The following is a 13,635-nucleotide window of genomic DNA, read 5'->3' as shown; positions in this document are numbered from 1 at the left end:
TTTTTTCTTGTCAGCATGAGGTCAGCCCTTCACAGAGGAGTGCAGAGCTCATGGGGATGGTTCTGGACCGTCCCCAAGAAGGACAGAGGAGTGAGGAACCTGAGCACTCTGCAAAGTCACCACTTCTCTTCCAGTTGAAGAGCAAGGCTGTATTGTGTTGCTGCCTCATTTGTATTTACCAAAGAGGTGAAAGAGCAGCCTCATGCTGCCATCACTAGACAGGTGCGACAGCAATGAAATTGAGGGATCAGTCGCCTACCTGCTCTCTCCCATGGTGCTCCCAGTGCCCCAAGGACATGGGAGAGCAAGAATGTGTGCACTTGCACAATGCTCAGAGGAGGCTGAGATCCATCCCTGTGTCTGCTGCTTCCAGCTCAGATCACTCTTTTCAAGCAGATCCTACCTGTGAGTTAGGCCTGGCTTGTAGCCAGTGCCTGGGTGGAGATCTGTCCTGGGAACGCTGTTGTGTGCTTTGTGTGTTTGATAATGACAAGATAAGGCTGCAGCCTCAGCAGCTGCCTTTCAAACACCAAACAAGTCTTGGGAGAAATACCAGTGGGGAAACACTGTATAGCTGCATTTTGCATAGAGTACTCTGCCATGACATAGACAGTGGTATTTAGGAAACGTTTCTGAATTAAGCAGTAAATAATCTTGTATCAAAATAATGACAGCTGGAATTTAATACTCTACACAACTAACTTTCCAATAAGAATTTAAATGAAGGAAAAATAATCAGTAAATCCAGGCATGCTAACCTATGTGAGATTCATGAAAATGGAATGTTATATTTATGAAATTTATAAAGCCAAATACTATTTTTTTTATAGTCAATCACTGCTCTGGGTTTAGAATATTAAGGGAACTTGAAGCAAAACCACTGCTGTTGCAGAGTAAAAGCACCTATTTCTTAAAATAGGTGCCAAAGATGTGTGTCTGACATCCCACCCTGTAGAATACACATTTTGCACATATATAAATAAATATAAAAATATATAAAAATCCACTCAGAAAATAATCAACAAACATACAAACAAACAAACAAACAAACAAACATATAAACCATTTTTCTTGAGCATCTGTTATCCAAAGACATTTAAGTCCAAGAAAACAAACCATATTTGAGCTTTGTCAAATACTCATACTAAAGAGCAGGTCTAACCATCCCTTCACAAGAGGGCACCATCTCTTACATCTTATTTCCAAATCACATACATGTACTCCCCTCCTCCAAAAATAAATTTTGAAAAATATTCATTTCATGGAAACACCCATATTCTTTTGAACAGATGGGAAACCTGATGGGCTGGGATGCAATGAATTCCTTATTTGCTGATTTCAGGAAGGGATATTTCTGATTTTGAAAATTGGTTTTAAAAAGTTTTCTGACTTCGTGGCTTAGGAGAAGATTAGCAATGTAGAAAATATAATTGTATGTTGATAAATTCTGGAGATATGTGAGAATCAGACAAAAAAATACAAGCAAAGTATATATCTGAGAAGAAAAATGCACATTGCAGTTGTCCTCATAATATGGGTATTCCCACTCAAATCCCTCAGTCAGTGCATACTCAGGATTGCATCAAGCCATTAATTGTACAGTAAATTCTCCTTCTGCTCCCCATAGCATCACCACTCCCTACTTTCTGCATATCCGAACATCCCATTGAATCTTACTTTCCTGCAGGTTCTTCCAAGTGAGTCAGGTTCTTCCAAGCCCCTCCATCCCAGTTTCTCTGCTCTGTTTAGCCCTTTCCTCTCTTAGTTGCTCATCTCTCTTCTAGTTACCTCCCCTCCCACTTTGCAGTCTCCCTCTGCCCCAGGAGTGCTGTACCTCGTGCACAGGGTGACCGTCTGGGATCCTGGCTTGGGCAGCTGCCTTTGCTTACACTGGAGATGGCAACTTCTCTGTGGGCCCTTCCCGTCACTGAGGGCTCTGCACTGCCCTGCTGGCGCTCCTCCCCCAGCTCCTGCCAGTCCCCTCATTCAAACACAGAGAAGAGAGGTTTTGTTGAAAGTTGTGTTGGGGCCTCATGAGGGAATGGTCCTGCCCACTCTGGCCGGTTGCCAAACTCCAAAGACACCTGAAGGGAAGGGTCAGTCAGGGTCCTGGGATATTACTGCTCCCATCCCAAAGTCAGATAGACGTGAGCTTTGAGTTCTGAAGGCACTGTGCCTACCTACCAAAATCCCTTTGCAGCCAGTGCTCCTGGTAACCTCCCAGTACCAGAAGTGGGGAGGCTGAGCAGGGGAGAGGAGGAGGTGGCTGCACAGCCAGACTTCCCCTGCTGCCACTGTCATCGCATTTGCATTGCAGGGAGATGATCTGGCTGCCTTTGTGTGGCCCTTTGGCAGAAACCCAGCAGCATTTCTGTGCCACTGCTCACATTGTACTGCAGGAGCATAAACACAGGCTTGTCCGCAGTGCTCTCAACAGCTCTGGAGGAAATCCATGATTGCCCAGTGTCAAATAGGCCAGAGAAGCTGGGCTTTCTGTACACCAGCTACTGTCCTTATCCTAATACCCTGTCTCTTGTAGGAATGTGGAAATTCACTGGTATCTGAGAAATTGGACAGTATGATGTTACTGTGATAAATATTCTCATTCAGAGCGTGATGTTACAAAATTGTCTTTAATGCTCCACTGCTTCTGAAGACTCAGACTGGAGAGTGTTTAACATTTCTCAAGACCATGCCATGGTGCTACAGAGACAAATAAATGAGGCAGAAAATATATAATGTTTGAGAAGAAAAAAACAGAGTTGTTAGTGTGAGTAGAAAAATTATTTTGTAACCAGAAAATATTACCTCAACCAATCCTTTCCCTACACTATCAGTATTTAAAAACATAAACTCTGTTATCAATACTCTCGTCCTTCCTGTCCAATTTCTCTTTGACAGAGAGAATTATCCTGGAAAACATAAAGACAGTATCTTTCATCTCCTTAGAAATCTTAGTACCCTACTGGCTAGGCACTATATATGAGCTACTTATATGAGCTACTGGACCATTATACTGACTTTGCATGGATTTGTGTGACCACACAAATTTCCATGCCTGAGAGTACAAGAAACAGATCAGAGAAAAATCAGCAAGGTTGGTCCTCTCCAAACCTTGGGATCTCTAGACTGGAAAAAATTCCACTGTGCTTCCTGAATTTTACACAGGAACTTGAAACCCTCCAGCATCTCTTGCTGAGCTTTCTGCCTCCTACAGCCTGAACAGGGCAGGCACCGGTCCAGTCTGCCACAAACATGGGGTGTCCACCTCCCCCTGATCCCCACCATGTACAGAGCAGGAGCTCATGGTGCTCCTACAGCAAACTCTGGGGAAATTCCAGCAGCTTTGACAGAAGCTGGTGTACATCTTACAGCCCCAGATGATGTGGGTTTTTTCCTTTTCTCTGTTATGACTTGGGCAGAGCTGCTTTGCCCACAAGGAAAGCCCTTGCCTGTCTGTAGCACATGGTAGCTAGGAAAGCGTAGGTGTGCAAGCAGGACCTCCATCTGCTCCCCTTTGCTGTGCCACAGAGGAGCAGGCAGAGGGGAGGCACACACTCAGCTGAGTAGCACTCTCAGCTGCTGCTTTACTTGTCTGAATCACAACATAGCATTTCATCAATAACCCCTTTTCAACAAAGACAAAAGCAGGACTTTGCTGCTGACTTCCCTAATGCTGCAGCTGATTAAACTCTTTGAAAATGCGTGTAAATTATCTTTATTGCACAAAGCTAGACAAACTTACACCCCTAAGAAAGTAATCCTTATGTATTACTGCAGTAATGTACTACTGGACAAAGAAATATAGTTACAAATGTAAACATGAAAAAAGAAATAATATTTCTCTTTCCTAGAAGCTGTTACCCCATCAGATACAGAGGACTGTAAAAGTCTGCAGGCTACAGACTTTATTCTTTCTACCTTTCACCTGAAATTAATATTGTTTTAAACAAATGCAATCTTTATAATTTTTTCCTGTCCCAATTCAGTTACTATTTCCTGCTCTGCATTCAATTTTTAATAAGAAATTAAATATGTACCCTGATCAAAAAGTTAATCTCCTTTTAAATTACCCAAACATTAAAACTCTGCTTCTGTGGCAAAGAGATGATGCTCTGATGAACAGAGCCATCTACAGAAATCTTTTTGATAATGGTGTCCTTCTTTCAAATCCAAACATTTCCTTGATGTAGAATACAAATTGAGCTCTAGTGTATAAGTCAGCTAGGATTTCAAAGTTGGCCTTTATACTTTGCCATTAATTAATTCTGTCCAAGAAATTCAAACAAAGATACAAACAAAAAAGTTCTCTAAATACATTACATAAGGCATTCAGAATATTCTAATTCATTCCCCTCCAGGAACACAGCAGAGTCAAAGAATAGTGTCCACAGCATGTTTGGACTGTATAAAAAGCACTAGAAACTGTAAGAAGCATTTAAAACCATTTATTTAAAGCTCTCCATTATAAGAGCTATTATAGGGTATTTGCTAACCAATCTACACTTCTGAGTTCTAAACAATTGCAGGCTTAATGAAGTGTGCTTTTCTTTACTTTCAGGTGCAGGAAAAAAAGTTTCCTATTAAAAGGGAGGAAATGCAACCAGAAGGCAGAAAACCTCTTCCCAAAATTACTGGAAATTTGAGTAATCTAAATATTGGCTAGAAAGTCAGAAACTCTTGTTTGCGACCTGAGAAAGAGACATTCTTTCCCAATACACCCTATGTACAGCTTTAAGTCAGGCGGAACAAGTTTTTTCTCTGATAGAATGAGGAAAGCCTCCAAAATCAGGAGAAACTCATACAATTTACTCCAATTTTTTGAAAATGTCTTTTTGTTGCAATTATCACTACATAACTAAGACAGAAGCTGAGAATACGGGCCAGTGGTCAGTCAGCGTAGTGAGATCTTCTAAGCTGAGTATTCAAAAATGCTTTGTGCTCAGATGTAAACACTACATCATGGTATAAAAACAGACCAATTATGTCTGTTCAGCCTGAAAGTAGGTTAAGAGTTTTCTTTTTTCTCAAGATTCACTTAGTTAAACTTGTATAGAAACACAAGGGAAACTTATCCCCTCACACCTTTGGCACAAAACTTGGTAGCATTCATTCACCTGAAAACCAGATCTGTTAGACTGGTTAGGGGAGGAGGCAGAGTCCCAAATGTAGTCAGAAAGTAAAAGGAAAAAAAAAAAAGTGAAAAGTAGGCTTTGTTATGCTCCCTACTAGCCCATGGTGTGCAGATGACACCTCCTTCCTTGTCCCTCCTGTGTGACAATTTCTATAAAAAGCCACAGAGCTTAGTTGATACCACAGTGCTACAAGTGCCACTAAGTTCTATAAGAGTTCTCTAGGCCATTATCTCCTACTCTTAGCTCATTATTCCCTGGAGCCCAGCTCACAGAACACTAATTTGTGGCAGCTCCTTATTCGTTCTAGGATCTTGTATGGTCATTGTTTTTGTGTAGCCTGTCTCATTATTTTCTTGTAATCTTATTTACTGTGCAATGAGACCTAGGAAGATTCCACACCAAGCTGGGTACTTTATAGGACTAAATTTCTAACAATTGATTGTGAACATGCTGCATGAGAAAGCCAATATTTGATATTTTCACTTTTTTTTTTCACACAGACCTACACTAATGGACAATCTTAACAGAATTTTAGGTTACAATAACTTGTGGCATTTCCTGAGGCTGTTTGAGAAGATGCAGCTCCTGTAAAGGATAGAGATTAATTCCAGTGGTTATATGGACATAGGGAAGCACATATATTTCTATTTTTCTTTGATCAGGTTTGATAATGAAGACTATATCTCTATCATGCAAATTTTGAGGGGTTAGAGGGTTGTGTTTAACATGCATTATAATTAATGCAAGCTGTTTAAATATTCATCAATGCTCTTTAGGCACTGAACTACAGGCATCAAAAGGCAAAAAAGACAGAATTTCACTTACATATTGTAGGAGGCAGCTACTGAGAACAATCTAAATCCAAATCAAGAAAATATCAATGATTTAACTCTTTCCTCCCTATAATAAATTCCAAATGTCCAGATTCAGTCTTTTTAGTCCATTGGAAATTGAAGATGAAACTAAAACCATACTGAGACGTTCCTGAATGTATTGTCTCCCTCACCTGAAAATCCTAAATCCAGAGGAAGTTGATAACTGCATTCTTAGAGCATTCTTCTGCTCTATCTGCAGAGCTTTGTAGTCTCTCATTCAAGAATTTAGATTTTCTCTGAGATATGTGGCTTGGAAATTAGTCTGGCACAATATAATCCCTTTTGTTATGTAATTGGAAAACTTCATATCTTCTTGTAATATTAACACGGGTTTCAGAGGAAACTCCACTTTTCTTAAGGAAACAAAGCCCATCTGATCCCACATATTTGCAATGTATAGATAGATATCCAGGCATGAAAAGCAGGCTTTGCAATTTTCCCATGAAAAGCAGCATCATGCGATGCTATCTGTATTTTTATTGTGACTACAATTTACAGACCACATATTCTGGTGTGGTGACAGATGAATAGTTCCACGGCACAGCGTGGGATGATAGCCCATTATACAGCTAAGGGTCTGTAAGGAAGGTTTCCATGACAGCATTCTGTGTATCCTTGGTATTTTGGAAATAACATTCAGCTTTGATCTCTGACTTCTACAGATTTTACTGTTCCCATGAAACATTATATTCAAGTGAAAAAAAGAAAGCCAGGGCTAGCATGAATATTTTACATATAGCCAGGAATGCCTGGAAGTGATATTCCCGTGATAAACTGTAGAGCTAAGTGATAAACCACAGAGCTATTTGTTAAATGCACCTATTAAATATCTTTAATTACCTGTTCTGCTCTCTGGCCAGTAACTATTCTGTCTTGGGACTTATTCTGAAGTTTTATACTGCTGAACAGGTTCAGACAGCTGGCATTTCCAGCCTGTTGTATGCATTAAAATATAGCATTTTTGAAAACAAAAACTGGTTTGAAGCCCAAGAGAAGTTCACTTCAATCCTGGGCCAAAAGAAAGTGCTTTTCTATGCATGAAAACATGATGGTTTTTGCAGCACAGCATCTTGTTCCACAAAGCTGAGGATGAGTTTAGCACTGAATGAAGGAGAGAGCTGGGACAGGAAGGGCCTTAAGAATACTTCACATTCAGATGTTCATAAAAGTTCTTCCAAGTAAAATTATAATTTGTTTTGCATCTGTTTATTCCTCCACATTTGGACAGGGATTTTCCAAGGGGTCTGAAGGAACTAGATACCCACTTCCTGTTGAATTTCAGTAGTATTCCACCTCTTAACTCTAGTGTGCTGCTCTCAAGGCTATGAGACATAAAACACAGCCTCTGTAATGAGTTTAAACAGTGGGGATCTTTGATTTTTCAAGAACAAGGCCACAATACTGGTCTTATCTGCTGCACAGGGAGAGGTCCTGTGCGACATTCTGCTAGTTTGGAAATGGAGACTTTTCTCAATCCACCCATGACTCTACTAAAGCAAAATACACTATCACATTATGGATATCTGTCTGTAAGCATGTACTTAAAATTTATATACAGTAAAATATCTAACTGGCTGCAATCTGCTTAAGGAGCTTCCCTCTTAACCATTTGAATTTCAAAGCATAGATAAAATTTCAGAAGGATTTTAATTGTATACAAGATCTGAGCTTAGATAAACCATCTACATGGATTCTTAATCTTTTGTGGGCAGCCAGTACTTCTTAATCAGTATAAAAAAAAGAATTCAATGGTAAACACAAACACCGAGTGGCAATACAAAAGCATGGATTTTCTAGTACATCTGAACATATGGCACAAAAAAACCTCTCTGACAAAGAAGAGAAGATATACTGTTTCCAAAATGCAGCTTTTATTAATCAATTTCCCCACATTTTTTAGAGGATTATGAGTAAAATCTGAAGATGCAGAGAATAAAGAGAATTCCTGAGCTGTACTCTCATGGACAGAGAAGAGACCTACTCACATAGTCCATTCCTAAAGTAAATCCCAAAGTGTTTTTTCTGTATCAATGTCAGACAGAAGCATGAGCCACTGGTGCCCTACTTTTCTGCATGCCCCTCCATTTCAAGCTACAAATAAGCCAATAAAGTATACCAATGCATGTTTCCATCCTTACAAATGTTTTCAATAGTCCTTCACCCTGTCAGGAAAGCAGTTTTCCTGGGGCATGACAAGGAAATGAGCCTTTTGCACCTGTTCTAAAGAATGTACTGATATAACTTGTGAAAAAGTTGGGTGTAAAGGATTACCTGATATCCCTTTATAACAGTCAACATTAAATCAGAGCTTCCACAGGAATCAACAAGAGCAAGATGGGCTGGTAAAACCAGCACGGTACTTACTTTGCACTGAGCCATGGTACTGCCTAATCAACAATCTGTTAATCAACAGACTAAGAATTGGTGTGAGGGACCAGGGCTAGGACAAAGTCTAAGGCCCTTAGCACAACCCTAGCAGTGAGGGTGATAGAAATACCCGTGATAGAAATTTGTTACTTCTCTAAATTTACAGTAAGAGAAGGGGTGAGATAGAGTCCTGGGGAAAAACACACAGATAAAACAAGGACAGGCTGAGTTTATTTCACCAACCTACTGCTTAATCTTCTTCAGGGCTGGGTAACATGCTCGAGAGAGACAATTGGCTCTGGTAGTTTTCTTCAAAAGGAAAGATTGTTGTTCTGAACTTGTAGCCAGATCTGCTCAGCTATTCACCTGCTTTCTACCAACGAGTCTCACCTTACAGACTTGATTCATGTTCTTTGGAAAGGTCTTAGGTTAGAGAATGCTGCTAATGCCAGAGCTGTGGATTTAATCCCTGTATAGGCCATTCACTTTAGAGTTGGACTTGATGATTCTTGTGGGTCCCTTCCAGCTCAGAATATTCTGTGTTTCTGTGATTTTGAAAAGTTTGGTCTGGGGTAAGAGGCAGCCTTCAATTTCTGAGGAATGCTAGTAGTCACAAGAACATGTGATGGTAAATTTCTTGGTGGGATGCCCTACATGTAACTGCATGTAGGGCTGTCCTTTGCTACCTCAGCTCATTTATGAGGTCCAAGCAGTACTCACTTCCATTGGTAAAGGTTGTTACTCTACAAAAAAGAGCAAATGAAGAGAGGAAAAAAGTGCTGCTCAACCACTGTCTTCCCTATTTTTCTCACCAAGCTTTTGTTTATTCTTTGACAGTGTTCCCTATCCTTGTCTGAAGTACAAGATAGCCAGGTTGAGGAGGACCTGCATGTAGGCATTTGCAGGCTGTTTGGGATATACAACCTGGAAAATTTCCCAGGTAAGCAGGCACTCTGAGCCCACAGAGAGGGCTGGCATTTTGCCGTGCATGCCCAGCTCCAGAGACCCTTCTTAGATGGAGGGGGTGTGTTATGTGCCTCACAAGTCTGACAGCTGGCTCCTCTCTGTTCTACAGTCTTGGCAACATCACTTTGGAAAATGCATTGTACAAAATATGGGATGACAATCAAAGAAACCTATAGTCAAGGGCAAAGCCACACCGTGTCAATAGTGAGTTTTGATGATAAGTGTTTCCAGCCCAATCTGGATACATAACCTGCTCAAGCCAAAGTCAGAAAATAAAAATGAAGTATGAATTAAGAAGCTGTGAAGGAAGCAAAAGAATATTTTTTACTTTCTGCCTTTATTTGGCAGCTGACCAGCTTTTGAGCTGGCAGAGGTTACCTTAGCTACCGGGACTGTCCAGCACTGGGAGGGCTGAAGGAAGGCTGCAGAGGGCAGGTACAGGAAACATCCATGGGCAGAAACAGCAGCACTTGTCAGCAAATTGGAACACAGAAGTGTACAAAGAACTTTGATACCTAGTTAAAAAAATTATGTGTCATAGGGAAGTGAAGATGGATGCATCTTGGGAAGAGTTTTATTTCTGCTCTGAATGTTCTGGCAGCATGGTATTGTGCATTTGGCAAGTTTCTCTAAAGTCAAAACCTGAAATCAATGGGCAATATATATCAATATTTCTTCAGCTCAGAGATGGGTTTCTCTTCTAGGTTTTCTTTTTTTCTTTTCCTTAATGAGAAAGACTTCAAGGACACTTGGGCTGTAGAAAATACATTGCAGACCCCCACTTTTAAACAGCTGCCATTTTATAGAAGCTGGTAAAGTCCTGGGGCTCCTTTTGCCTGACTGCAATGAGAGCTATGTAACATCTGATGCCTACAATTCACTCATCAGCAGCTATTCTGCTTTTTTTTTTCCAAAGAGACTACCACGCAACTCTAATCAGAGTTGATGTAGATCAATGTGAGCCTTTACTTTCATTATATTTAAAGGGACATACAATTTATTGATTTGTGTATCAAATTTTAGCACACATGTTTTGTCTACAGTCAATGCAGCAAATCTGTAGATCCAAATGTCATTCAGTACAAAAACTGAGTAATATCAGGAAGATGATTAGGCAATGGTGTTGGCATAGGACAAATTTATTTTATAATTTCAAGTTTTTAATATGTAAAGATAACTACTTGAGCACAAAGTTAGAGCCCTGGAAAAGCATTAAATCTGAAAGTTCTTGCTCTGTGGGGGTTTATAAAAATGGCTGCTTGCTTGATTTAAACATGATGTCCTATTTCTAGATATTTAAAAATAATTTGAAATTAAAAGCTAATTAATCTTTTGGTGTTGCTAATTAGTTAAAAAAAGCCAAGAGCTTGTTTTTTAAACAAAGAAAAAGCCCACATACTCTGCTGCCATACATCCTTTGCTTAATATGCCTTTTTCTTCTTGTTTTTCCTGAACAATGTGGTCTGATTATATATCTGATATGAGTTTATCATTATAGTCAGGAATTAGGTAGGATTCACCTCACCGGCCATGTACAGGCATGCACATGTTAGAGATTTAGTCTGACAACTATCTAGGCTCCCTCTACAGTCCAAGAAGCAGGAAAGGCATCTCACTCCATCCTCAGTTTAGGATCCTCCCCATGACCAGCTCCACCTGCATGGCTGACCTTGGCTACATAGCTGAAATTTATAAAGCCAAGTACAAAAGATATGAGTCCCAGCTGCAGTGAAAGCTGCTGCTTTTACTTAAGATCAACTCTGCTTAATTTCACAGGTTTGACCCAGCCCAGCACCTCCTTTCAGAAATGCATTACAGGTTACTTCCGTGAGATTAGTGCATTCTTACTCTCAGGCAAATGAAAAAAGGACTTGCTGATTCATGTCCTCAGTCTAAAAGAAAGACTGATGTTCACTTGTTAAACCTTATATAAATTATATGACATTCTTAACTGGGTTAATTAACGCAGTATTAAGGAAAAAGCAAACTGACAGCTGTAGTGCCTCTAACATATAAGAAGAGCTTTTAGCACCTTTGACCTTTCCTGCTCCTTTCCTTGAAGTGCAGAAATATAATTCATATTGCTTTTTCCTGGGAAAGAGGAACATGGAAAATAAGTTAATACTTATCAATGACAGCACTATTGTCCACTAAGGAGGCCTCATCAGCCACTAATAATTGATTTATTCCAGGGCATACTGTACATCTATCAAATGTCTCCTGTCAGTGCTGAAGCTGGGGACAGAGATTACCAGTTCTGCTTTTGCTGTGTGAATAAAGCCACGATCTGATGTGAATGACTCACTGCTGTTGTGTAAGCTTGTAAGCATCTTTGCGTGAAAGATGAAGGCATTTTAGATGAGCCCACTCAAATCAGTGCTATCCTCTCAAGCTTGAGGACATCATTCTAAAGAAGACAGGCTTGAAATGCAACAAGATTTGAGCTACTATGTTACTGGAAAAGAAATCCACCAAAGATCAGCTAAGAAGTATTCATTACTTCAATTTATAATTCAACTTGGCCATGGAAATGCCTCTGGTCAGGATCTTTGTGAACTGCAACTCCAGTCATGCAGCATTTCTGAGGAAAGGTGTGGTCAATTCTAAATCCATTTTAGGAAAGTGGCAGGTCTGAAACACACACTAAAGGGAAGTCAGTTTCATGGTAATATTTTTAAGAATTTGTTTCAACAATAGCAGATTGACCAATTTCTTCAATTATTATTTGAAATTTTAAAGGAAACTTAATTTCCCTGCCTCTAGTTTTCACTGAACTTGACCTGTCAGGATGAATGTGTGCTCATATGAAACCCCACAGCCCTGCTGTCATAGGCTGGGTACCAGCCCCTGCTCCTGTCCTCCTCTGCTCAGCTGTATCAGCTGCTTGGACAGCCAGGGGAGGAGAGGAGCTACCCTGGGAGCCCACAGATGCCCTGCCTGCCAGACCCTTTGCTCCAAGACCCCCTCCCCTCTCTGTGTCTGCTGGCTGTGCCCCCATGAGTTGCCTGATGCATCTAGAGAAGCTACTTGGCTCACAGGGCAGCACACACTACTTGCCTGGGAAATGATAGTGTGTATGGAGCCTGGGAAGCAGGGAGGGATAGAGGTGTTTTATTTGCAAGAACTGGTACATTCCTTTGTCCCAAGACTGAAAGTACATATGGCCTTTATGAACTTAGAGCTGTTATTTCTGGCACTGGTTCCCACTAACTCACCAGTCCTGGAAACCTTGTTAGCAGGTACTACATGGATTACATCAATCACAGCCAAACATGAAAAATCTTGCAAAAAATTTATCATCTTGCCTATGTAGTCTTGCCTAAGAGATGACAAAAGAAAGATAATACAAACTTGAGAGACAAAACTTGTTTAGCAGGCCCTTGTTCTTTACTCATCCGGGACAATGTGTTGAGCTCTGTTGGCTTTGCTTCCCTGGGCAGCTGCACTGAAGCTGGAGCACTTCCCTCACACAGCCCAGATTCTGGTTTCCATTTTGTAGAGCTACATAATTCGATTTGCTCTGGTGGTTCAAAAGGTCAGTGGGGAAGAGCTCCTGTGGAGAGGAGAGTGAGCAGCTCTCACTAACAAATGGGTGCTTTCCTTGGAAAACAGCATGTCTGTTCACATGCATCCAAACTGCTAAAAGCATCCCACCGAGAGTGAGCCTGTCACGGGAAGAGGCTTTACAGATCTTTCAGTCACCAGGAGTTACACAAACAAGAGCCAGAAAAAGTATTTTGCTCTTTAAAAGGGAATCATTATATACAGTGCTTGATAAAGTGCATTCTACTAATATGTGGAATTGGGAGGGAAAACAGGACCCAGTTGTTTGAGGAAAGCATTCAGATGTAAAATGTGATCTCAGCTTGGTGGTGGTGTTGTGACAGGAGAGAGACAAAAAGGATATTCAAAACACACAGCTAAGGAAAGGGAAAGAAAAGCTGAATCCAAACTGCCATGTAAAGACAATAACGGTGTGTGAGTTGGAAGGGAGCTACCCGGGTCCAAGTCCACATCCAGGGAAACAATTAATTCAAAGGCAGCAGTTCTTGGAAAATTTCAATTATGCATTGCTAAGGTAAAGCACAAGCATTTACAGAGTAAATAAATAAAGGTAAAGCATACTATTCTTTTTCACAAACAGAGCAGGTCAGAACAGTGTTATTCCACAAGCACTATGGATCACAAAGAAACTGTCCCACCTTGCTTCCACTGGAGTGAGAGAACTCGCTAAGAGAGAAGAATTAGACCTATACAGGAAGCATCAGTCTGCTACATTTATACAGCATCTC

General features: G+C 40.5%; 1 protein-coding gene across 5 annotated transcripts in view; it reads right to left on the bottom strand.

Moving 5' to 3' along the window:
* PHYHIPL (phytanoyl-CoA 2-hydroxylase interacting protein like) overlaps window positions 1-13,635 on the bottom strand; it is a 126,901-nt gene that overhangs the window by 53,192 nt on the left and 60,074 nt on the right. Inside the window, exon 1 of one of the 5 annotated variants that reach the window (XM_023930254.2) lies at window positions 1,835-2,084. The exons of the other annotated variants lie outside the window; for them this stretch is intronic. The gene's annotated coding sequence lies outside the window, so the exon portion shown is untranslated. Of the gene's footprint in view, window positions 1-1,834; window positions 2,085-13,635 lie in introns of those variants that run through there. 5 annotated transcript variants of the gene reach the window in all.

This window comes from Cyanistes caeruleus, chromosome 8 (assembly GCF_971803275.1).
Source record: "Cyanistes caeruleus chromosome 8, bCyaCae1.hap1.1, whole genome shotgun sequence".
Taxonomy (NCBI): domain Eukaryota; kingdom Metazoa; phylum Chordata; class Aves; order Passeriformes; family Paridae; genus Cyanistes; species Cyanistes caeruleus.
The sequence above is the reverse complement of the archived record's forward strand: the minus strand, read 5'-3'. Positions and strand labels throughout refer to the sequence as shown.